The following is a 24611-nucleotide window of genomic DNA, read 5'->3' as shown; positions in this document are numbered from 1 at the left end:
AGAATTACCCAATTAATTACTTTATTACAATTGTGATGAGTGATATGAAGGAAAAATACAGATGGCTGCACTTGATCTGAACCAAGTCAGGAAAGGTTTTACTGAGAATATGGCATTGAAGCTGAAACCTCAAAGAAAAAGAGGTATTATCCAAAAGAAACAGGTGGAAAATGGAGAGATCTCCAAAAGGAGGGACAAAATGCAATGGCCCTTTGATATGTGTAATTTTTTTTATCTAATAAAAGAGAAATATGTAAATTGACTGTCACTTCACGATGCCCCACAGCCGATCAGGAGCGAGTATGCAAATTAACCTGACAAAGATGTCAGCGGCTCTGCCCCCGGCTGCTCCGGGCCTCTGGGCAGCACGCCTCCTCAGGGCCTCCCTGCCACACTCCACACCTGTCAACCGTCCTTGCAGCCTCCCTTTGGCTCAGTCCCCGGCCTCAGAGGCAACCCTCTGGTGCCTGAGGTCGTAGGTCCCGGTGTCTGGCGTGTCCCTCTACACCACCCCACCCCGCTGCTCTGGTAAACAACCTAGCGCTAGAGCAGCCCTGCGGGCGCGGACACACACAGAGCTCACTCGGTGCAGTTAGCGTGCTCTGGGAGCCCCGGGCCAGCCAAGGGGCGATGGTGGCAGCTATGGCGGCTGCTGAAGGCAGCTCAGCTTTATTTTGAATAGATGAAAGAGGCTACCTACATAGTAACCCAAATTATCAGATCTCCCTTCTCACCATCTCGCCAAATCAAGAGGGGAGGGGCGATGGGCGTGGAGGGAGGGCGGGCAAGCAGGAGGCAGAGGGCGGAGGAGGAAGAGGATCAGGAAGGGGCCAGTTGCATCCCACTTTCACAATGGGAAAGTGAAACGCACTAGCATATCCAACCTCTCCAGTCCTCCCCGCCTCCGCCATCACTGCACAGGCTGCTGGAATGAGCCTGCTGCATGCCAGCAGCCAGGGGAAAGAAGGCCTATTCTTGCACGAATCTTCATGCATCAGGTTTCTAGTGTTTGTATAAGGAAATTACAGGACTTAACCTGGTTCAAGTGCTTAGAGTGAAAAGGAAATCTATACAAGATAAGGATGGACAGTTAGGTAGGACCTGGTGAACTATATTATGGACTTGAGACTTTACATCAACAGCAGTAGAAATATACTAGTTTTAACAAAAAAATGATGAGATCAGAAATACATTTTTTAAAGATCACTTTGATCTTCTATGAAAAGAGGAAATGAGAGCACTTAAGTCAAGGGAAATAAAAATGAATTTATATACATAATGGTGACTTTATCAGGGGTAGGTTATTGGAATTCTGGGATCAGAACACAATGGGATAAATAAAAGGAAAAGGAGGAAAGGGATACAAAAAATATAGGCAGTTGACATATGGCTGTGAATAAAGGATACACGACAAAAGCTGAAGATAGATGTGAAGTGCAGGAAAGATTTCTTAGTAATTGGTTGATTAGTTAGTTAGCTTAAGACAGAAAATATCTGAGTAAATGCTTATGGGAAGAGGTGAACAGAGTGAGAGAGGTTGAAGGTACAGGAAACAGAATAATTAACAAAGTAAGTTTCCTAAGAAATGATATAAGAGCTAATATTTGCATGGCTGGGTGGCTCAGTTGATTGGAGCATCATCCCATACACCAGGGGATTGTGGGTTCAATTCCCACTCAGGGCACATGCCTGGGTTTCAGGTTCGATCCCCAATGGGGGCGTGTATGAGAGGTAGCCAATTGATGCTTCTCTCTTACATCAATGGGAGGTGGCCAATCGATGCTTCTCTCTTACATCGATGATTCTCTCTCTCTCCCTTTCTCTCTCTAAGTCAGTGAACATATCCTCTGGTAAGGATTTTTTAAAAAAGGAAAGAAGAGCTAATATTTATTGAGCATGCACTATATATCAGGCACTATGCTGAGCACTTTACAGTAATTTACTTCATTTAATCCTCACAACTACTCTATAAAGTACAATAATAACTCTTCTTCTGCAATTGAGAAGTCCAAATAGAATGATTAATAACTAAATGGGTGAGTAGTCAAAGTGGGATCCAGACCACACACTCTCAACTCTATTGCCAGCACTTTAACTGTTCCACCTTTCTGATTTGTGATGGGAGAAGGGGCAAGAAGAAAAAGGAATCAAGATCTTCTTTCCAAAGTGATATGAGAGCTAAAGGAAAACAGGCTTGAAAAAAAGAAAAGGTTTCAAATCATCATTGTTGGGGAGGGGCCCCTGAACACAAGTTGGCTAGAGAAGCACAAAAAGATTTTCTTGCAGTTTAGGAATCTAGTGATATCAATAATCATAAATTTATAATGCCAAAAATATACTATTTTGTAACTTCTTTTCATCAGTGCTCAGCCACCTTGGTGTCAACAGATATAATTAGGTTCACAGGTGATTATTAATTACAAAGGAGAAAGGCACCTTTACAATGGAGTGAGATCCAGCAGCTACCATATATTAAACAACTGATCAAATACAGGACCACGAACAGCAAGACAAGCAGATATTATGTATCCCTGATATGATGCAATAAGCTATGAAGTACTCTTGCAAAAATGTAACATAAGAGAGAGTGACTGGCGCAGGCACAGGCACATAGCTGGTCTGGGAAGCTGGGGTGCGGGTGGGGAGAAATTAGGGAAAAAAATGTAACATGAAACTAATTAGGAGAACAATCCCAGATAAATCACAAAAATCTAGAATGTAGGACATTCTAAAAGACAATTAGCCAGAACTCTTCAAAAAGGTCAATGTCATGGTCTAAAAAAAGAGGGAGAGAGGCCAAAACTGGTTTGGCTCAGTGGATAGAGCGTCGGCTTGCGGACTGAAGGGTCCCAGGTTCGATTCCGGTCAAGGGCATGTACCTGGGTTGAGGGCACATTCCCAGTAGGAGATGTGCAGGAGGCAGCTGATTGATGTTTCTCTCTCATCAATGTTTCTAACTCTCTATCCCTCTCCCTTCCTCTCTGTAAAAAATCAATAAAATATATTTAAAAAAAAAAAAAAAAAAGAGGGAGAGAGGAGGAAGGGATAGAGGGAGGGAGGGAGGGAGGGAGGGAAGGGAGGGGGACTGTTCTAAGATTAAGAGAATAATGAGGCATAATAACCAAAAAATATAATGCAAGAATGTTAATTTGATCCTAGATTTCAAAAATCAAACAAAAGGCATTTGGAGGACATTCATAATTCTGATTCTAGAATTAATGTAAGATGATAATATGAAAACATTAATTTTTTTCACCATTTATTGTGGTAATTATGTTAGAGAATACCTGGTTGTTACAAAATGCAGACTGAAGTATTTAGAGGTGAGGTGTCATGATATCTGCAACTTACTTTCAAATGGTTCCAAAAAATGTGTAATATATGTGAACCAAAGGACCAGTGCATGAAAATTCGTGCACTGGGGTGGGGGGGTGTCCCTCAGTCCAACCTGCGCCCTCTTGCAGTCCGGGAGCCCTCGCTCCTTACCAACGGCCTGCTCGCTGCTTCTTACTGCTCAGTATGCTGGTCCTTAGCACTGCCTCGGAAGCAGGAGAGGCTCCTGCCACCGCCACTGAGCTTGCCTGGCTTCTGGCTGAGTGGCACTCCTCCTGGGGGAGCACATTGACCACCGGGGGCAGCTCCTGCATTGAGCATCTGCCCCCGGTGGTCAGTGCATGTCATAGCGACCAGTCGTTCCGCCATTTGGTCAATTTGCATATTACCCTTTTATTATATAGGATAGGTGATTTGCACTTACATAAATGTATGAAAAGAGACTAAGAGAAAGCAAATGTAGAAAAATATTAACTGATGAAACTAAATGAAGGATATAGTATTATTAGTATTTATTAACTCTTGTCAAAATAATTCCATGTCTGAAATCCTATACCATGAAAAGTATGAAATAGAGAGAGCTATACACAAAAATATACATTATGATATTATTTATAAGGTTAACAGCCTAAAAGCAACCATCAATAGCCAGCAATAGCAGAATGGTTAAGTTAACCATGGAATATTAATTAGTCTCTTAAAATCTTCTACTTTAAATTTTAAGGATAGCTGATTATCTCTGTGTTTTCTGTTTTCTACTTGCCTTTATCTCTTATTTTCTATACTAAGCAAGGACTATTTATATAAAGCCAAACATCAACTGATTATTTTTTTTAAAGACTGGTAAACATTTCAGGTTTACCTAACCAAAACCTATCAATCAACAAGTGAAATTAATATATATTCTTGGCATTCAGGAAATTAATACTATTCTATTTTTTTTAATCTTTAGTATTGAAAGTATTAAGTATGCCCCCTTTTTCCCCCATTGACCTCATCCAGCCAGCCCGTGACCCCCACCCCAAGGCTTCACCACCCTATAGTCTGTGTCCATGGATTATGCATACATGCATACAAGTTCTTTGGTTGATCTCATCCCTGCCACCCATCCACCCCTGACTTCCCTCTGAGGTTCGACAGTCAATTCTGTGCTTCTCTGACTCTGGATCTATTTTGTTCAATAGTTTATTTTGTTCATTAGATTCCACATATCAATGAGATTATGTGACACTTATCTTTCTCTAACTGGCTTATTTCGCTTGGCATAATGCTCTCCAGATCCATCCATACTGTTGCAAATGGTAAAAGTTATTCCCTTTTTACACCTGCATAGTATTTCATTGTGTAAATATACCTCAGGTTTTTATTCACTCATCTGTTAATGGGCACTTAAGTTGTTTCCAAATCTTAACTATTGTAAATTGCGCTGTTATGAACATAGGGGTGCATATATTCTTTCTGATTGGTGTTTCTGACTTCTTGGGATATATCCCTAGAATTGAAATCACTGGGTCAAATGGGAGTTCCATTTTTAATTTTTTGAGGAAACCCCATACTATTTCAACAGTGGCAGCACCAGTCTGCATTCCGACCAGCAGTGTACTAGGGTTCCTTTTCTCCACATTCTTGCCAGCACTTGTCATTTGTTGATTGTTGATGATAGCCATTCTGACAGGTGTGAGGTGATACCTTATTGTCATTTTGATTTGCATCTCTCAGATGATTAGTGACTTTGAGCATTTTTTCATATGGCTCTTTGGCTTTCCACAAGTCCACTTTGGACAAGTGTCTATTTAAGTCCTTTGCCCGTTTTTTATTGGGATTGTTTGTCTTCCTTTGCTAAGTTGTATGAGTTCCCTGTATATTTTGGAAAGTAACCCCTTATCAGATATATCATTGGCAAATATATTCTCCCATGTTGTGGGCTCACTTGTCATTTTGTTGATGGTTTCTTTTGCTGTGCAGAAGCTTTTTATTTTGATATAGTCCCATTGGTTATTTTCTCCTTAGTTTCCTTTCCCCTCAGAGATGTATCCATAAACATATTGCTACAAGAGATGTCTGAGATCTTGCTGCCTATGGTTTCTTTTAAGATTTTGATGGTTTCACATATTACATTGAAATTTTTTATCCATTTTGAGTTTATTTCTGTTTATGGTGCAAGTTGGTGGTCTACTTTCATTTTTTGCATGTATCTGTCCAATTTTCTCAACACCATTTATTAAAGTGACTGTCTTGACTCCATTGTATGCCCTTGCCTCCTTTGTGGAATATTAATTGAACGTAATGGCTTGGGCCAATGACTGAGTCCTCTGTTCTGTTCCACTGGTCTGTATGTCTGTTCTTGTGCCAGTACCAGGCTGTTTTGATTATAGTGGCTTTGCAGCATAACTTAATATCTGGAATTGTGATCCCTCCCACTTTGTTCTTCTTCCTCAAGATTGCTGCAGCTATTCAGGGTCTTTTTTTGGTTTCATATATATTTTTGGAGTGTTTGCTCTAAATCTGTGAAATATGCCATTGGTATTTTAATAGGGATTATCCAGTGGTTCTCAACCTTCCTAATGCCACGACCCTTTAATACAGTTCCTCATGTTGTGGTGACCCCCAATTTCATTGTTACAAATTGAACATAATTAAAGCATAGTGATTAATCACAAAAACAGTATGTAATTATATATGTGTTTTCCGATGGTCTTAGGCAACCCCTGTGAAGGGGTCGCAATCTACAGGTTGCGATTATACTGGATTATACTGAATCTATAGATTGCTTTGGGTAGTATGGACATTTTAATGTTGGCTCTAGTAATCCGTGAACACAGTATATTTTTCCACTTGTTTATATCTTCTTCCATCTCTTTTTTCAATGTCCTGTAGTTTTCTAAATATGGGTCTTTTACCTCCTTGGTTAAGTTTATTTATAAGTATCTTAATTTGTTTGTTGTTGTTGTAATGGTAAATGGGAATTTTTTTTAGTTTCTCTTTATTGGTTCATTATTGGTGGGTAAAAATGCCATAGATTTCTGGGTGTTAATTTTGTATCCTGCTACATTGCCAAATTCATTTATTAAATCTGGTAGTTTTTAGGTGGCTTAGGGTTTTCTATGTACAATATCATGTCATCTGTGAATAATCAGAGTTTTACTTCTTCCTTTCCAATTTGGATGCCTTTTATGTTTTCTTCTTATCTGATAGCTATGGCTAGTACTTCCAGGATTATGCCGAACAACAGTGGTGAAAGTGGGCATCCCCTCTCAGGACTGCTTTGACTGTGTCCTAAAGATCTGGGGTTGTTGTGTGCCATTTTTATTTGTTTCCAGAAAGTTTTTTCTTGATCTCTTTGGTAGCTCATCCATTGTTTAATAACATGCTGTTTAGCCTCCATGTGTTTGAATGTTTCTGAGTATTTTTATTGTAGTTGATTTCTAATAGCATGCCATTATGATCCAAGAAGATGCTTGATATGACTTTTTTTTTCCTCCATGATTTTAATACTATAAATATGTGGTAAAAATGAACAAAAACTAGCCACCCAGAATACATCTAGCATGTGTACTAGATAAGTCCAAGACAGGGCAGTCTGCCTCCTTTCCATCGGAGTACTGGCACCAATGCCAATGGCGAGAGGCCAGGGTGTTGGTTGGTGATGAGGGTGAGGAGAGGGAGACAGCCAGCCTGGGTGTGTGCGCACATGTGCACCCATGAGCACGCCAGTGGGCGGGAGGAGAGGGGAGATAGGAAGCCAAGTGGCTGAGGAAGGTGGCCTGAGCGTGGCCAAGAGCTGTGCATAAGGCAGCAAGCACTCTGCTCACAGCCCACTGGAGAGAGAACAAGGACCCTACTAGACAAAGCCACCAGCTGTATGGAAGCTCTTGAACAGCTGCTGGCCACCCCAGAACCATCATCCTTAGAAAGCGAGCTCCTCTGCATCTCTCAATCCAAGGCCCAAAAGTGTTGGCCCCCTGGGGAGCAGCACAGACCCACCCAAGCCAAGATCCCTATTTGGGTAGTCTGTGCCCTGCTGTGCCAGGGCTGGATACCCCTTCTGCTTTTCTAATTCCCAGGTGGTTTATCTTAAGAAAAACATGAAGCCACTTCAAGTGGGACCCTTCGCATAAGCCCAACAGAACAACTCAAAGAGAAACACAAAGGGACATTTAAATGGCACAGAGGGAGCAAAGAAGTTGCTCAGGTCCCTCCTGGGTGAGCGGACAGCCTGAGAGGAAGCCCCTTCACCTGGAGGGGGTCTGAAAACGTGTGCAAAGCCATCTCTGAGAGGTGCAGGAACTGGAGAGGGATCACCAGACCAGCTGCTGCCAACAGACCTGCACCTCTGCCCCTGGGAAGACCCAGACCCAAAACCAGACCTGGGCCTCAAGTGCAAAAACCCAGGTGCCCAGAGGCAGGGCCATAGGAAAGGTCTGCGAGCAATAGGAAACAGCCCTGCACCAAAAGGCCTGAGCGGGAGGGTGAAGCAACAGAGGACACAGAGCAGCAGTGCCAGCCAGGCCACACACATAGGGGAAGGGCGCAGGCACTGTTTCCTTCACTGACTGTGACTCGGACCCCACTTCCTTTCCTTCTCCAACAACAAGCCCCCCAGTAATACCTCCTGTGAAGACAGTACTTCACCCACAGATAAATTCTCTCCTGCCAGTTTGCTTAGTTCTCAGGGTATCAACCTCTGTACTGGCTGGGACATGTGGGTGGCCAGCCTCCAGCCTCCAGCCCCAGCCACTCAGCCAACAAGGCATTTAGGAGAACCCCAGAGCTCAGTGCCTGAGATACAAAGGGGCTGTCCTTCATTTTGTATCATTTAAATATACAGAGACCGCAGAAAAAAAGGATTTTTCAGGGGGACAGTCCACTGTGCTCTTCAATCAAGGGTCAAAGGGCCCCTTGGAGCAGTGGCTATAGGAGAGGCCAGGGACAGCCCCCTTCGCAAAGTCTGGGGAGCTGAGGGTTCCATGCTGCCAGCCTGGCCAGGCTCTCAGAGTTGAGTCAGTCAGTGGCCTCCATGTCAGGATGGGGGCCACCAAACAGGCTGCGTGGGGCCAGTGGTGAGGGGGCTACCAACGTCTCCATGGAGGTGGACCTTCCAGCTTACTCCTCTATGCCAACAGAACAGAAGTCGGGCCCTGAGCTGAAGGTAGATATCGGTAGGTGGGCCAGGCTGGCAACAGCCACAGGGCTCAGGGCTGCCATCCTGGAGGACGTTCTCAATGGAAGGTATACGGCTCCCTTGCTTTAGCGATGACCTCCTCCGTAAGGAAATTCTCTGGGGAGCTGCACAACACCAGCCTAGCCCCACTCGGCAGGGGAGGGGCATCCAATTCCTGAGAGAGCTTCTCCTCATCCTCTTCGTGGGTGGGGGATGATGGGGACTGAAGGGTGCTGTCTGGGGATTTGCTCCTCTACCTGCCTTTCTGGTGGCTGCTTTCCATGATGCAATCAAGCCCAGCAAGTGGGAAGCTGACCTGAGATAGGTCATCCGAGACACCCGAGTAGGTGATCTCTTCATAAAGGTGATCTGAAGGGAGGGCTGGGGAGACGGCCCAGAGGACACTGAAGGTCTCAGAGAGATGGGCTCATAGCCCGGTGGGATGCCGTCCAAGCTAAAGTGCTCGTCGTGGCCCACTCTCTGGGCCAGAATGGGGCTGAAGGAGATGGGGGACAAGGTTCCTGGCTTCTTCCTCACTGCCCAGAACTGCAAAAGGGCCCGGAAAGGCAGCCGGCAGATGTGGCAGTTGCTGGCCAGGTAGAGCAGCATGTCGGCACAGGAATTGCACAGGCACAGGTAGTGGCAGGGCAGGATCAGCATGTCCCGAAGGTCTCATATATATGAGTCATGTTTTCTTATCCATTCTGCTACCCTGTGTCTTTTGATTGGAGCATTTAAGCCATTGGGGCACACCACACACTCATTGCTTTTGTCACTGTTCTCCTCATCCGAAGGCTTCGTCTGCTGGTTGTTCTTGTTCTCAATGCCGTAAATCTCCTGCAGCAGGTAGATGACCCAGTCTACAATTTGCTTCTGCTTCAAAGCTTCACAGAGAAACTGCCATCAACATGCTTTTCAAAGGCAGCCAACAGCACATGGGCGTGGCCAGTCACCTCAACATCTCCTTCGTCCACCATGGCCGGGATGACCACTCCCCAGTCCAGGTCGAAGTTCAGCTCATCATCCTTCTACTCTGAGAAGTTGATCTTGAAGGAGGGCTCACCCTCCTCTTATAGTGGACAGTCTTGGACTGCAGGTTAGGGCTTTGGGGGCTGTACATAGCCATCCCATTGAGAAACTCCTCCACCGCCTAGCAGAAGATGGTGATGGCCACCCGGGCATCGGCATCAAAGGTGAACTCCAGGCTGTAGAGGACATGGGGCTTCTTGCTGTACTCGGTCGGGCTGTTGGAACCATCTTTGTACCTTATGAGTCGGAGCAAGTCCTTTCAGATGTTCACTAGGTTCCTCAGCATCTTCACCGGCTCATGGGGAGCAGGGGTGACAGAAGGAAACTGGACCGGCCTGGGAAGTTCAGATCCAGGTTGTCTCCAAAGAGATAACCTTCAGGGTGGGGGGGTGCCAAACTTCTCACCTCCCATGAAAGTGTAGCACAGTAGTTTCCACACTTTGGGGGATAGCAATAGGCCAAGTTAGCCTGAATGTCGATGTCCTCCATGCCCACGATGCGTTGGCTCAGGATGGAGCCCATGGTGTACAGTGGGCCAGGCCATGCCAGGCCGGCCCGGACCAAGTGGGACAAGGATGGCAGCCGCGGTATCTTCACGCAGACATGGTCTGGACCAGGCCATACGGACGTCAGCCCATGGCCGCATGATATTATTTCAATCTTCTTGAACTTGTAGAGACTTCATTTTGGTCCTAACATGTGATCTGTCTTTGAAAATGTGCCATGTGCACTTGAGAAGAATGTATATTCTGTAAGTTTGGGGTGATATGTCTGTAAAAGTCAATTAATTCCATCTGATCTAGTGTGTCATTTAGGATCACTGTTTCCTTGTTGAATTTTTTGTCTAGAACAGTGGTTCTCAACCTTCCTAATGCCACGACCCTTTAATACAGTTCCTCATGTTGTGGTGACCCCCAATTTCATTGTTACAAATTGAACATAATTAAAACATAGTGATTAATCACAAAAACAATATGTAATTATATATGTGTTTTCCGATGGCCTTAGGCGACCACTATGAAAGGGTCGTTCGACCCCCAAAGGGGTCGCCACCCACAGGTTGAGAACCGCTGGTCTAGATCTCTCCAGGGATGTCGGTGGGGTGTTAAAGTCCCCTACTATAACTGTATTGCTGTCCAATTTTCCCTTAAAATCTTCCCTGTTTTTTTAATATATTTGTATGCTCCTGTATTGTGTGCATATATGTTTACCAGTTATATCCTCTTGTTGTATCGATACCTTTAGTATTATGAAGTGTGCAGAAAGGGCTCTTTGACCTCTCATTTCTACCTGAAAACCAGCCATAAAATTTCCCATGACAAAGTGCCCTCTCTGTACCATGAAGACATTCTTATCACTAGAGACTGGAAATCAACACTAAAATGGAATTGTACAAACAAATCTACTAAAACAATCCTTATCTTCCATTCATTTCTCCCATATATTTCTAGTCACTTTACAATTTACTGCACCTAGAAACATAAACCCTTTTCTTTTTTTCTTTTTTTTTTTTTTTTATTTAAATTTTTTTTTTTTTAATATATTTTATTGATTTTTTACAGAGAGGAAGGGAGAGAGATAGAGAGTTAGAAACATCGATGAGTGAGAAACATCGATCAGCTGCCTCCTGCACATCTCCTACTGGGGATGTGCCCGCAACCCAGGTACATGCCCTTGACCGGAATCGAACCTGGGACCTTTCAGTCCGCAGGCTGACGCTCTATCCACTGAGCCAAACCGGTTTCGGCAACCCTTTTCTTTGTCTTTTCACTTTTCCACAAATTTTTTATTCTTTGATAAAAAGGTATATAAGGGGGGAGGTAGAAGAAGGTAAAGAGGGGGATAAATAGTGACAAAAGGAGACCTGATTTTGGATGGTGAACACACAATACAATATACACATGATGTATTATAGAATTGTATACCACGGCCTAATATAATTTTATTAACCAATGTCACCCCAATAAATTCAATAAAAACTTTTTTTTTAATATATTTTATTGATTTTTTACAGAGAGGAAGGGAGAGAGAGAGAGAAAGTCAGAAACATCGATGAGAGAGAAACATCGATCAGCCGCCTCCTGCACATCCCAGGATGTGCCCGCAACCCAGGTACATGCCCTTGACCGGAATCGAACCTGGGACCCTTCAGTCCACAGGCCGATGCTCTATCCACTGAGCCAGACCGGTTTCAGCAATAAAAACTTTTTTTAAAGATATATAAACCCAGCTGGTGTGGCTTAGTGGTTGAGCGTTGACCTATGAACCAGGAGGTCATGGTTCAATTCCCGGTCAGAGCACATGCCCAGGTTACAGGCTCAATCGCCACTTGGGGCATGCAGGAGGCAGCCAATCAATGATTCTCTTTCATCATTGATATTTCTAACTCTCTCTCTCCCTCTCCCTTCCTCTCTGAAATCAATACAAATATATTTTTTAAATAATATTAAGATAGCCCCAGCTGGTTTGGCTCAATGGATAGAGCGTCGGCTGCGGACTGAAGGGTCCCAGATTCGATTCCAGCAAAGGGCACATGCCTAGATTGCGGGTTCGATCCCTAGTGGAGGGTGTGCAGGAGGCAGTCAGTGATTCTCTCTCATCACTGACGTTTCTATCTCTCTCTCCCTCTCCCTTCCTCTCTGAAATCAATAAAAATATATTTTAAAAAAATAAGAAGAAGATAAAATAAAATGGCATATAAGCTCTTAGTCCTAACCACATCTTCACATCTTCATTTCTCCTACAAGGGTTCTGTGTGCACATAAAAATCTATCATAACAAAAGTGTAATATGCAAATCGACCAAACAACTGAACAGCAGAACAAGTGTCCGGACGACCACGCTATGACATCTACTGGTGCCAGACTAGCTAAGGTAGGTGTGATGTGATTGGTCGGGGGCCCCGCCATCATCCCACAATTTCCCCACAGAGGGAGGCCCAGCCACCCACAGCAGGGCGATTGATGGGGAGGCTCCACGATCGATCCCCCAACAAGGGAGGCCCGGGCCACCAGCCAGCAACGCTGTGGCAGGTGTGCATGGCCAGCCAGAGATCACCCCACAGAGGGAGGCCCAGGCCAGCCAAGCAATTGCACCCCACACCTGTCGCCCACACAGGGAGGTGACTGGTGGTGGGGGAGGGGGAGGAGCACCACACAAATGGCAAGCAGTGGCAGCAACGGGGGCAGGGACAGCTGCTGGCAGCCCAGGAAAGGAAAGCCCCAATAGGACATGATCGCCAGCCAGGCCTAGGGACCCTACCGAGGGGTTCCAGATTGCGAGAGGGCGCAGGCCGGGCTGAGGGACCCCGCCCTCCCCTGCACAAATTTCGTGCACTGGGCCTCTAGTATTAAATAAAATGTGTACGCTGCTCTGGCCAGTTTTGTTCAGTGGCTAGATCACTGGCCCATGGACCAAAGAGTCATAGGTTTGATTCACAGTCAAGGGCATGTACCTCGAATGCAGGTTTGATTCCCATCCCTGGTCAAGGGGCATGTAGAAGGCAACTAATTGATGTCTGTCTGTCTCTCTCTCTCATCAATGTTTCTCTCTCCTTCTCCTCTTCCTCCTCTTGCTTCTCCTCTTCCTTCCTCCTCCTTCCTTCCCTCCCTCCCACACTCTCTGAGAATCAATGGAAAAAATATCCTTGGATGAGGATTTTAAAAGTGCATGTTTTTTTCCTGTTAATCTGTCGTCTACTGGTTTAATTCTCAGGCCCAGCCATAGAACCTAAGAGGGTAGAAGAAACGTTTTTTCTTTGCAACAGATAAAATAAAGTATTTTCATATAATAGAATACAACTCAGCAATAAAGAGAAATAAACTACTGAGAAATAAAATACATCCAACAGAATGGACAAATCTCCGAAGCATGCTCAGCGAAAAAAGCCAAGTACAAAAAGAATATACATACTATGTTTTTATATACTGGAAACTCTAGGAAGACACACCTAATTGTTGGTAACAGTTAGTGACATCAGATTAGTGACTGCTTGGGGTTGGAGGTGGGTGGGTTGGGGGAGAAATGGGAAAAGGCAGATGGAAAGTATCTGACATATTGAATATTCCATAGGTTGTGGTGGTAGTACTATGGGTGTGCTAATTTGTTAAAATTCATCAAAATATACACACAAAATGCATATATTTTATTATATGTAAATTATACATCAATAAAGGTAATTAAAAGTCATTAGGAACAAGCAAAAATATTAATATTGCCTAAAGAAAATGAATCTACCTTATTACTTTTCTTCATCAAAGCCAAATCACAAATAACCAAATGACTAACATTTCTATTAATTTATACAAGTACACAAGGGAAGCAAGGAGCGGGTCTAAGCCGTCAGTAGGACATCCCCTGAGGGCTCCTAGACTGTGAGAGGGGGCAGGCCTGGCTGAGGAACACCCCCCGCCCCCCGCCGGCCAGTGCACGAATTTTTGTGCACCGGGTATCTAGTAAGTAGAATAACCATGGTTATTCGTGTTTCATAGGCCAGTATTACCTTTGTGTGTGTTGGAACCATTTAATGGTACAAATGAAATATGTAGCTTTTTAGGACTTTCAGTGCCTCTGCTTGTCTTGTTCTCACTTTGAATCTCACAGAACTCTCACACATGGTGAGTCCACCAGAATTTTCTCCTCATGGACATCTCAAGTACAATATGTAAATGAAGCAGCCGTGAATGGTGGATATACATATTATGAATATCTTCTCTGTTCATGTGAATGCCTCTTTGTCTTATGAATTTTACTTACAAAACACAAGTTCAAAGACAAAATTAAGAATTTCAAAATAGCAACAGGAGACCTTTAAAACAAGTGTGGGGCTTTGAGCTCAGGGCCCTTTATGCTGTTCAGATTGCATGAAGCTGGTGCTGGATGCAAGTGAAATATAATGGAAATGGGTACTAATAGCAGCTTCAAAGGAAAAAGATTATATTCAATAGGTGATAAAGAAACTTGAAGTACAGTAGAGCTGAAATTAAGTATGTGTGATGGGCTGAATGTTTGTGTCATCCCCTTTCTCCTCCCCCCGCCCAATTCATATGTTAAAATCCCAATGCTCAATGTGATGGTATTAGGAAATGAGGCCTTTGGGAGGTGATTAGGTCATGAGGGTGGAGCCTTTATGAATGGGATTTGTGCCCTAAAAAAAGAGACTCCAGCCTTAGCTGGTTTTGCTCAGTGGATAGAGCAGCCGTGGGCAAACTACGGCCCGCAGGCCGGATCTGGCCCGTTTAAAATGAATAAAACTAAAAAAAAAAAAAAAAGACCATACCCTTTTATGTAATGATGTTTACTTTGAATTTATATTAATTCACACAAACACTCCATCCATGCTTTTGTTCCGGCCCTCCAGTCCAGTTTAAGAACCCATTGTGGCCCTCGAGTCAAAAAGTTTGCCCACCCCTGGGATAGAGCTTTGGCATGTGGAGTGAAAGGTCCTGGGTTTGATTGCGGCCAAGGGCACATGCCCTGGTTGCAGGCTCGATTCCCAGTAGAGGGCATGCAGGAGGCAGTTCATCAACGATTCTCTCTCATCATTGATGTTTCTCTCTCTCTCTCCCTCTCCCATCCTCTCTGAAATCAGTAAAGAAATACTGCCAAAAGAAAGCAAGGCTATATTAACATCAAACAAAATAGATTAAAATCAAAAAAGTTTATAAGAGGTAAATGGTATTATATATTAATACAAGGTATAAACACCTAAATTATAACCATTATAGACATTTACACATCTTGCACCTGCAGGAACAAAAATGTAAGAACCAAATAGTGATTGGAGATCTATTTTGTACCAGATCTCCTTCTGTATACATATAAAAGCCTAAGCAACTGAACAACCAACCAACCAAATGACCAGTCAACTGGTTTCTATGACGTGCACTGATCACCAGGGGCAGACGTTCAACGCAGGAGCTGCCCCCTGGTGGTCAGTGCACTCCCACAGCCAACCTCCCAAGGCTGGCCAACCTCCCGCAGTTGCTCCCCCTGGCCAGCTGGCCCCAATCGACCCTGAACCTGTGGCCCCTCCCCTCAGCCAACCTCCCGCAGCCCCTCCCCTCAGCCAACTGGCCCCGATGGCCCCAATCAGGGTGGCCAGTCAACATCCCGTGGCACCTTCCCGAAGCCAGCCAACCTCCCACGGCCCCTCCCCCTGGTCGGCCAACCTCCCACCGCCCCGGCTGGCCAGCCCCCATTGGCACCAATCGCCAGCCAGGCCAAGGGACCCCACCCGTGCACGAATTCATAAACCAGGCCTCTAATTTTATATAAAAAGGCTAAGGAGAACTATTCACCCATTCTCTCAATAAACTTATACTAGTACAAAACATCTACTATGAGTCAGGTACATGTAGTGTTTCAGATGAAACTGAATAAATAAAAGGGCTTCATCTAAATCTAAATATATAAATAAATAAATAAATAAATAAATATTTAACATGCCTTATAAAATATTATCAAAATATCTGAAGCAAAAAATTGACAGAATAGATAATAGATAGTCCTACAATTATAGTTGAAGATTTCAATACCCCACTCTCAATTATAGATAAAGCAACAACAGAAGAAATCCTATATAATAAAAGGCTAATATGAAAATAAAGCGAACGGTGGAACAACCCAACAATCAGTCACTATGACATGTGCTGACCACCAGGCGGTGTGTGCGGAACATGGCGGGCATTGGCTGTGGCAGGATGATGGAGCAGGTAAGAGGGGGTGACAGGTAGGAAAGTAGGGGAGGGCGGGGGTAAGGGGAAGAGATCAACCGAAGGACTTGTATACATGTATATAAGCCAAACCAATGGACATGGACAACAGGGGGATGGGAGCATGAGTGTGTGTGTGGGGGGGGGGGGGGGGGTTTGGGGGTTAATGGGGGGGATGAGGACACATTTGTAATACCTTAACTAATAATAATAAAAAATAAATAAAAATAAAAATAAAAAAAAGAGGGGGTGCCAGACCAAGGCAGGGCATCAGTTGCTGTCATCGGGGAGAGCCTCTGGTGGTTACTGAAAATTTGCTTCTGCTTCAAGGCTTCACAGAGAAACTGCCATCAACATGAAAATTCTTTGCTCCCGCACACCACAGCCTCACCCGGCGCTCACACCTGCTGCCAGCGCTGGACCCGCTCTCACCCACTGCTGGCGCCAGAGCCTCCACTTGCACCCTTTGCCAGCACCAGCCCCACTCACACCCACAGCTGGCACTGGAGCCGCTGCTCGCATCCACTGCCGGTGTCCAGCGGCGGTCCCAATCACTTGGCAGCATCAGTGGGTGCAAGCGGGCTGCCAGCCCTCATCGCCCCCTGAGGGTTTCTCCACCTTCCCCTGCTCCTAAGGGACAATCAGGGCAGCAGCAGCCACTTGTACCCGCTGCTTGCGCCGGCCCAAATCACTCCATGCAGTGGGAACAGGGCTGCCAGCAGACAGGGGACCTGAGGCCGCAGTGGGAGGGGCCAGATGGGGGTGCAGAGGATGGGCCAAGACCCACCCCTGTGCCCACTGCAGCCTTGCAGCCCACACTTCCTTTCAAGGTGCACGAATTCGTGCACTGGGCCCCTAGTGATATATAATCATCTAACCACTATGCTGTATACCTATAATGCAAAATAATATTGACTCTATACAGTAATTGAAAAATAAAATTTAAATTAAAAAAAAAAGAAATGAGAGGATGAGGACAAAACAATAAACCCAAGTGCACATAGGACATTATCCAGGATAGATTATATTTTAGGCAACAAATTAAGTGTCAATAGATTTAGAAAGACAGATATCAAACAAAACTTTTTCTCTGACCACAACAGAATAAAATTAGAAATCAATAACAAAAGGGAAACTTTTGAACAAAAAACTCATGAACAATATTTATTTATTTACTTATTTACTTATTTGTTTGAGTTTTTTGTTATTTATTTTTAAGAAGAAAAAGAAACAGAAACATCAATTTGTTGTTCCATTCATTTATGCATTCATTGGTTGATTCTTATATGTGCCCTGACCGGGAACTGAACTCACAACCTTGGCATATCAGGACCATGCTCTAACCATGTGAGCTACCCGCCCAGGGCTAAACAACACATTCTTAAGCAAGCAATGAATCACAGAAGAAAACATCAGGGAAATTAGAAAATACTTAGAGATGAATGCAACAAAAACACAAAATACAAAAATTTATGGATACACAAAGCAGTACAGAGGATAACTTGTAGCTAAAAACACTTACTTTAGGCCCGGCTACTGCAGCTCAATTGGTTGAGTGCTGTCCCATGTACCAGAAGTTTGCCAGCTCAATTCCTAGTCAGAGCACATGTCCAGGTTGCGGGCTCGATCCCCAGTTTCGCTCTCACATCGATGTTTCTTTTTCCTCTCCCTACTACCCTCTCCCTTCCTCTCTTTCTAAAAATCAATAAAAAATATTTTTTAATAAAAGACACATATTATGAAAAAAACACCCTGACTGCTCTGTGGTGGTTGCATTATTTTTTAAAACTGGATAATCCAAATGAAATGGATTTGACAAAGTTCAATAGCCTTTCACGGTAAAAAGACTCAACAGCCCAGCCAGCATGGCTCAGAGGTTGAATGTTGACCTATGAACCAGAAGGTCCAGTTCAATTCCCGGTCAGGGCACATGCCCAGTTTGTGGACTCAATTCCGGTGTGGGACATGCAAGAAGCAGCCAATCAATGATTCTCTCTCATCACTGATGTTTCTATCTCTCTCTCCCTTTCCCTTCCTCACTAAAATATATCCCTCAATAAAAATACATTTTTTAAAGTTAAAAAAAAAACATTCAACAAACTAAGAACAGACGGAAACTACTTAAACATAATGAAAGCCATGTATGAAAAACTCAGAACGTCATACTTAATAATAAAAGACTGAAATCTTTTCTTCTAAAATCAAAAACATGAAACAATGCCCACTTTTATCATTTTTATTCAACATAGTACCTCTGGATGTTACTTTATTTGGAAATTTTGATTTTACAGAAGTAATCATGTTAAAATCATATCAATAGTTTGGGCCCTAATACATTATGACTGGTGTCATAAAAATGGCAAATTCGCCTGGCCAGCATGGCTCATGATTGAGTGTCAACCTATGAATGAACCAAGAGGTCATGGTTCAATTCCCGATCAGGGCACATGTGGGGTTGCAGGCTCAATCCCCAGTGTGATGCATGCAGGAGGCAGCCGATCAGTGCTTCTCTCTCATCATTTATGTTTTTCTCTCTCTCTTCCTCTCCCTTCTTCTCTGAAATCAATAAAAATATATTTAAAAATAATAAATATGTAAATATAAAAACAGCAAATTGAATACAGAAATAGGCTTACACAGCGGGAAGATGATGTGAAGACACGCAAGAGAACATGTAAACATGGAGGATTGCAATGACACATCTAAAAGCCAAGTAATGTTGAAGAAGATAAGAAAAAGACATGGAGCAATCCTTCCCTAATGCCTTGAGGAAGCATGGCCCTGAAGGCACTTGATTCACAGGAAATGTGAACAAATTAAACAGTCAAACCGAAAAGCAGATTGTCAAAACATGAAAAATCACGATCTGCTATGTTTTACACCCCCCCCCCTAAAAAAAATTCTCTATGTTAAAATCCTACTCTCCAAAGTGATCACATTAGGAAGTAGGGCCTTTGGGAGGTAATAAGATGATGAGCCCTCATGAATAAATAGGGTTAGTGCTCTTCTATAGGAGGCTCCAAAGAAACCCCTTCCACTTTGTGAGGAAAGACACAGAGAAAAGATAGCCATCTATAAATCAGGAAGTCCTCAGCAGACACTGAATCTGTCAGCACCATGATCCTGGATTTCCCAGTCTCCAGATTATAAAAGACTAGAGGCCCGATGCACAAAATTTGTACACTTGGGGTAGGAGGGCCCCTCAGCCCGGATTGCAAGAGAGCACAGGCCAGGCCAAGTAACCCCACTGGTGCACGATTGGGGCCAGGGAGGGACACAGGAGGTTGGCCAGCCGGAGAAGGACCGCGGAAGGGCTCCAGGGCGTGTCCGGCCCATCTCGCTCAGTCCCTATCAGCCAATCCCTAGCAGCAAGCTAACCTACCAGTAAGAGCATGTGTACCTGGTGTTCAGTGCACATCATAGTAAGTGGTTGACTGGTCGACTGTCTGCCCCCTGATAGTCAGTGCACATCATAGCAAGCGGTTGAACGGCCTTAGGTATCATTAGCATATTATGCTTTAATTGGTTGAATGGCCAACGGGACGACCAGACACTTAGCATATTAGGCTTTTATTATACACTGAGTGGCCAGATTATTATGACCACCTGATGTTTTTAGGCAAATTAGCCATAAACTGCACCATATGGGATATGGAAGCTGAAGGCCTGTTCGAACACCTTTGCTGTCTGCAGTTACCAAGATAAAACGTCTCCAATTCGCACAGGAACACAAGGATTGGACAGCCCAGCATTGGAAAAAAAGTCATGTGGTCCAATGAATCTCATTTCCAGTTGCATCATGCAGATGGCAGCATGAAATCATGCACCCCACATGCATGAGTACAACCCTTCAAGCTGGTGGGGGCAGTGTTATGGTTTGGGGCATGTTTTCCTGGCATGATTTGGGCCCTTTAATTCGTGTGGAACAACATCTGACTAGCACAATATACCTAAGTATCGTTGCTGATCAGGTTCATCCTATCATGTTGATGGCGTATCCCAATGGAGATGGCTTCTTCCAACAAGACAATGCGCCATGCCATGGTGCTCGTATTGTGCAGGAGTGGTTTCAAGAACATGAAGGAGACTTTACCTTGCTTAGGTGGCCCCCACAATCACCAGATCTCAATCCAATTGAGCATTTGTGGGATGAAGTTAAAAGAGCCATCAGGCAGCTGGTTCCACAAGCATCAAATTTCACAGAACTGGAGACTACTATTCATCAGGCATGGTGTCAGATTCCTCACATCACCTTTCAACATCTCATGGAGTCAATGCCAAGAAGAATCGCCGCAGTACTAAAGGCAAAAGGTGGCCCAACGAAGTACTGATGGGGTGGTCATAATGATCTGGCCACTCAGTGTATAGGATAAGTGTGTGTTGATTTTAAGCCACCCAGTCTATGGTATCTTGGTATAGCAGCCCAAACAGATTAAGACAAGATCCAACTATATGATCTCAACACGAGACACACTTGTGCGCTAACTGGTTTGGCTCACTGGTTCAGTGTCAGCCCACAAACTAAAGGATCACGGGTTCAATTCCAATCAATGGCACACATGTAGGCTCAACCCCCGGCCCCATTTGGAGTGCTTTCGGGAGGCAAGCAATCAATGTGTCTCTCTCACATAGATGTTTCCCTCTCTCTCTAAAAAAAAAAAAAATCAATGAAAAAAATATCCTAGGGTAAGGGTTAATAAAGAGAGAAAGAGAGACACAGTGAGAGACAGAGAGAGAGAGAGATTTGGGATTCAAAGAAATGCACAGGTTCAAAATTTTTAAAAAAATGAAAAAAGATATACCAGGCAAATGGCAACCCTGGAGTAGCTATATAAATATCAGACAAAATAGGCTTAAGAGTCCTGCCAGGTAGCTCAGTTGATTACAGTGCTGTCCCAATATGCCAGAGTTGCAGGTCTGATTTCTGATCAGGGCACATACAAGATGCAACCAATGGGAAACCAAGATGGCAGCATAGGTAAACACCGGAAATTGCTGCCTCTCACAACCACTTCGAAAATACAACTAAAAGACAAAACAGACATCATCCAGAACCACAGGAAGGCTGGCTGAGTGGAAATTCTACAACTAGAAGGAAAGAGAAAAGCACACTGAGACTCAGAGGAGCTGCGGAAGTACAGTGCAGAGGTACGGAGGCGCACACGGAAAGGGCTGGCAACTGAGGACTCGGCACACGTGGAAAGGGCTGGCAACTGAGGATACGGTTGTCTTTTTCAATTGGGAGGGAGTCTCAAACACCCAAATGCTCTGAACTCCAGTTCCAGGCAAGTCTCTGGGGACCCAGACTCATACAGGGAGAAACTGGACTGTCTGGCATCGGTCGGAACTGGAGGGTGGCTTTCTCTCAGAGGTAGTTGCAGAAATTACCGGGACACTGAGACCCAGGGGCCTCTTAGGGTAGGACTGAGGGGCAGCCATAGCTGCTTGCTCCACCCTGTTGATTCCCTGAGACCACGCCCCACCCACGCTGTGCGCAGAGGCTTTTGCATATGAAAGGCCTGGCCCTTTGCAATCTGAAAATTACCTAACAAACTGCAGCTGGGTCAGAGAGACCCAGAACTTCCAAAAGAAGGCCCAAGGCCCCACTGCAGCTTGCATTGCTTCACAGCTGGGCCTCATCTGGGCACCTCCAAACCCAAAACAAAGAAGAGAAATCTGCAAATCTCTCCATAGCTCCTGCTGGGAAGCCTCAGGCAGAGGCTATATTAGCACCTCCTTAGAGATCCAAGAGCCAGTGTACCCAGTGGTCAGAGTAGGACCATCCAGATTACAACTCCTCAGATCCATAAAGGACACATTCAGGGAGCAGACTCAGTGAGCACCAAAGCCCCACTGAAGCAAGTCTTGCCCCAGAGGGTGTCTCCAGCACAGAAGTTCTCCCACCATAACCACAGCTGATTCTCACAGCCAATTGGCCTGGAGGTCAATTCCTCTCAGTTGTACCTACAACAATCAAGGCTTACCTACAACAGGACTGTGCACAAAGCCCACAAAGGGGTGCACCAAGAGTGCCCACCTCAGGTAATTAGGGAGGCTGAGCCACTCGGCCCTATAAGACACCCAGCACAGAAAGCCACTCTATCAACACAGGGAAGCATAAAAAATGTGGAGACAAAGAAACAGGTCACAAATGACAGAAATGGAGGAATGCAAACTACTGGATATAGAGTTCAAAACCACGGTTATAAGGTTTTTCAAGAATTTTCTAGAAACTGCCGATAAATTTAGTGAGACCCTCGAGGATATGAAAAAGGACCAACTAGAAATTAAGCATACACTGACTGAAATAAAAAATATTATACAGACACCCAATAGCAGACTAGAGGATCCCAAGAATCAAGTCAAAGATTTGAAATACGAAGAAGCAAAAAACACCCAACCAGAAAAAACAAAACGAAAAAAGAATCCCAAAATATCAAGATAGTGTAAGGAGCCTCTGGGACAACTTCAAACGTACCAACATCCGAATTATGAAGGTGCCAGAAGAAGAGAGAGAGCAAGATATTGAAAACCTATTTGAAGAAATAATGACAGAAAACTTCCCCTACCTGGTCAAAGAAAGAAACTTACAAGTCCAGGAAGTGCAGAGAACCCCAAACAAAACGAATCTAAGAGGACCACACCAAGACACATCATAATTAAAATGCCAAGGGCAAAAGACAAAGAGAGAATCTTAAAAGCAGCAAGAGAAAAACAGTCAGTTACCTACAAGGGAGTACCCATACGACTGTCAGCTGATTTCTCAATAGAAACTATGCAGGCCAGAAAGGAGTAGCAAGAAATATTCAAAGTGATGAATACCAAGAACCTACAACCAAGATTACTTTATCCAGCAAAGCTATCATTCAGAATTGAAGGTCAGATAAAGAGTTTCACAGATAAGAAAAAGCTAAAGGAGTTCATCACCACCAAACCAGTATTATATGAAATGCTGAAAGGTATCCTTTAAGAAGAGGAAGAAGAAGAAAAAGGTAAAGATACAAATTATGAACAACAAATACACATCTATCAACAAGTGAATCTAAAAATCAAGTGAATAAATAATCTAATGAACAGAATAAACTGGTGAATATAATAGAATCAGGGGCATAGAAAGGGAGTGGACTATTCTCGGGGGGGAAAGGGATGTGGGGGTGCGGGAAGAGACTGGACAAAAATCGTACACCTATGGATGAGGACAGGGGGGTGGGGGGGTAAGGGCAGAGGGTGGGGTGGGAACCGGGTGGAGGGGAGCTATGGGGGGGGGGGGATGCAACCAATGAATGCATAAATAAGTGGAATACAAATCCATCTCCTTCCCCCCCCTCAAAATAAATAAATGATTTTTTAAATAGGTTTTAGAAGGAAAAAATGCTAGTAGAGACAATAAGGGACAATCCCCTGAGAAAGGCTTACTTCATCAGGAAGCTATACCAATTATAAATATACATATACAGGACCATGAAATACATTAAGCAAAGACTGACAAAACAGGGTAAAAGATGATTAATTCAACAATAATAGTTCAATGCTTCAAAACCCCAGTCTCATAATTCATAGAACAACTAAGAGAAAATAATGAACAATACAAAACATTTGAATAATACTATCAACTCAACCTAATGGACATTTATCTCCACCAAAGCAACAGAATATACATTCTTCTCAAACACGTGAAACATTCTCCAAGAAAGTCCATACACTAAGTCATAAAATAAACCTCAATAAACTTACAAGAGGTGAAATTATATAAAGGTTCTCAGACTACAATGGAATTCATTTAAAAATAACAGACAAATAAGTCATGGTGATATAATGTGCAGCATGGTAACTATAGTTAATACTATATTGTATATTTGAAAGCTGCTAAGAAAGTAAATATAAAAGTTCTCATCACACACAAAAAAGTGTAACTACATGTGGTGACGGATATTAACTAGACTTATGTCCAAAAGAAGCAGAACAAAGAAAATAAGATTATAATGAAATAAATTAAATAGAATATAGAAAACCAATAAAGTTGAAACCAAAAGTTGGTTCTTTGAAAAATATCAACAAAATTAACAAATCTATAGGTAGACTGAACATAAAAAAGAGAAGACTCAAATTACTAAAATCAGGAATGAAAGAGGAGTCATCACTAATAATTCTACAGGAATTAAAAGGATTACAAGGGAATACTATGAACAAATATATGACATCAAATTAGATAACATATAAAATGTAATTCCTAGAGACACAAGCTATCAAAACTGATTCATAATAATAAAAAATCTGAATACAACTAGAACAAGCAAAATTTGATTTGTAATTTGAAAACTGCACACACACACAAAGCTTGGTGACCAGATGGCTTCACTGGTGAACTCTATCAA

General features: G+C 43.6%; 1 protein-coding gene and 2 pseudogenes across 15 annotated transcripts in view; all 3 read right to left on the bottom strand.

The window, feature by feature from the left end:
- SENP7 (SUMO specific peptidase 7) overlaps positions 1–24611 on the bottom strand; it is a 171556-nt gene that overhangs the window by 107803 nt on the left and 39142 nt on the right. Inside the window, exon 6 of one of the 15 annotated variants that reach the window (XM_036348893.1) lies at positions 17759–17931. The exons of the other annotated variants lie outside the window; for them this stretch is intronic. The gene's annotated coding sequence lies outside the window, so the exon portion shown is untranslated. The remainder of the gene's footprint in view (positions 1–17758; positions 17932–24611) is intronic. 15 annotated transcript variants of the gene reach the window in all.
- Positions 8437–9185, bottom strand: LOC118675924 (annotated as a pseudogene).
- Positions 9147–10065, bottom strand: LOC118675923 (annotated as a pseudogene).

Source organism: Myotis myotis, unplaced genomic scaffold (genome assembly GCF_014108235.1).
Source record: "Myotis myotis isolate mMyoMyo1 unplaced genomic scaffold, mMyoMyo1.p scaffold_m19_p_2, whole genome shotgun sequence".
Lineage (NCBI taxonomy): Eukaryota > Metazoa > Chordata > Mammalia > Chiroptera > Vespertilionidae > Myotis > Myotis myotis.
The sequence above is the reverse complement of the archived record's forward strand: the minus strand, read 5'-3'. Positions and strand labels throughout refer to the sequence as shown.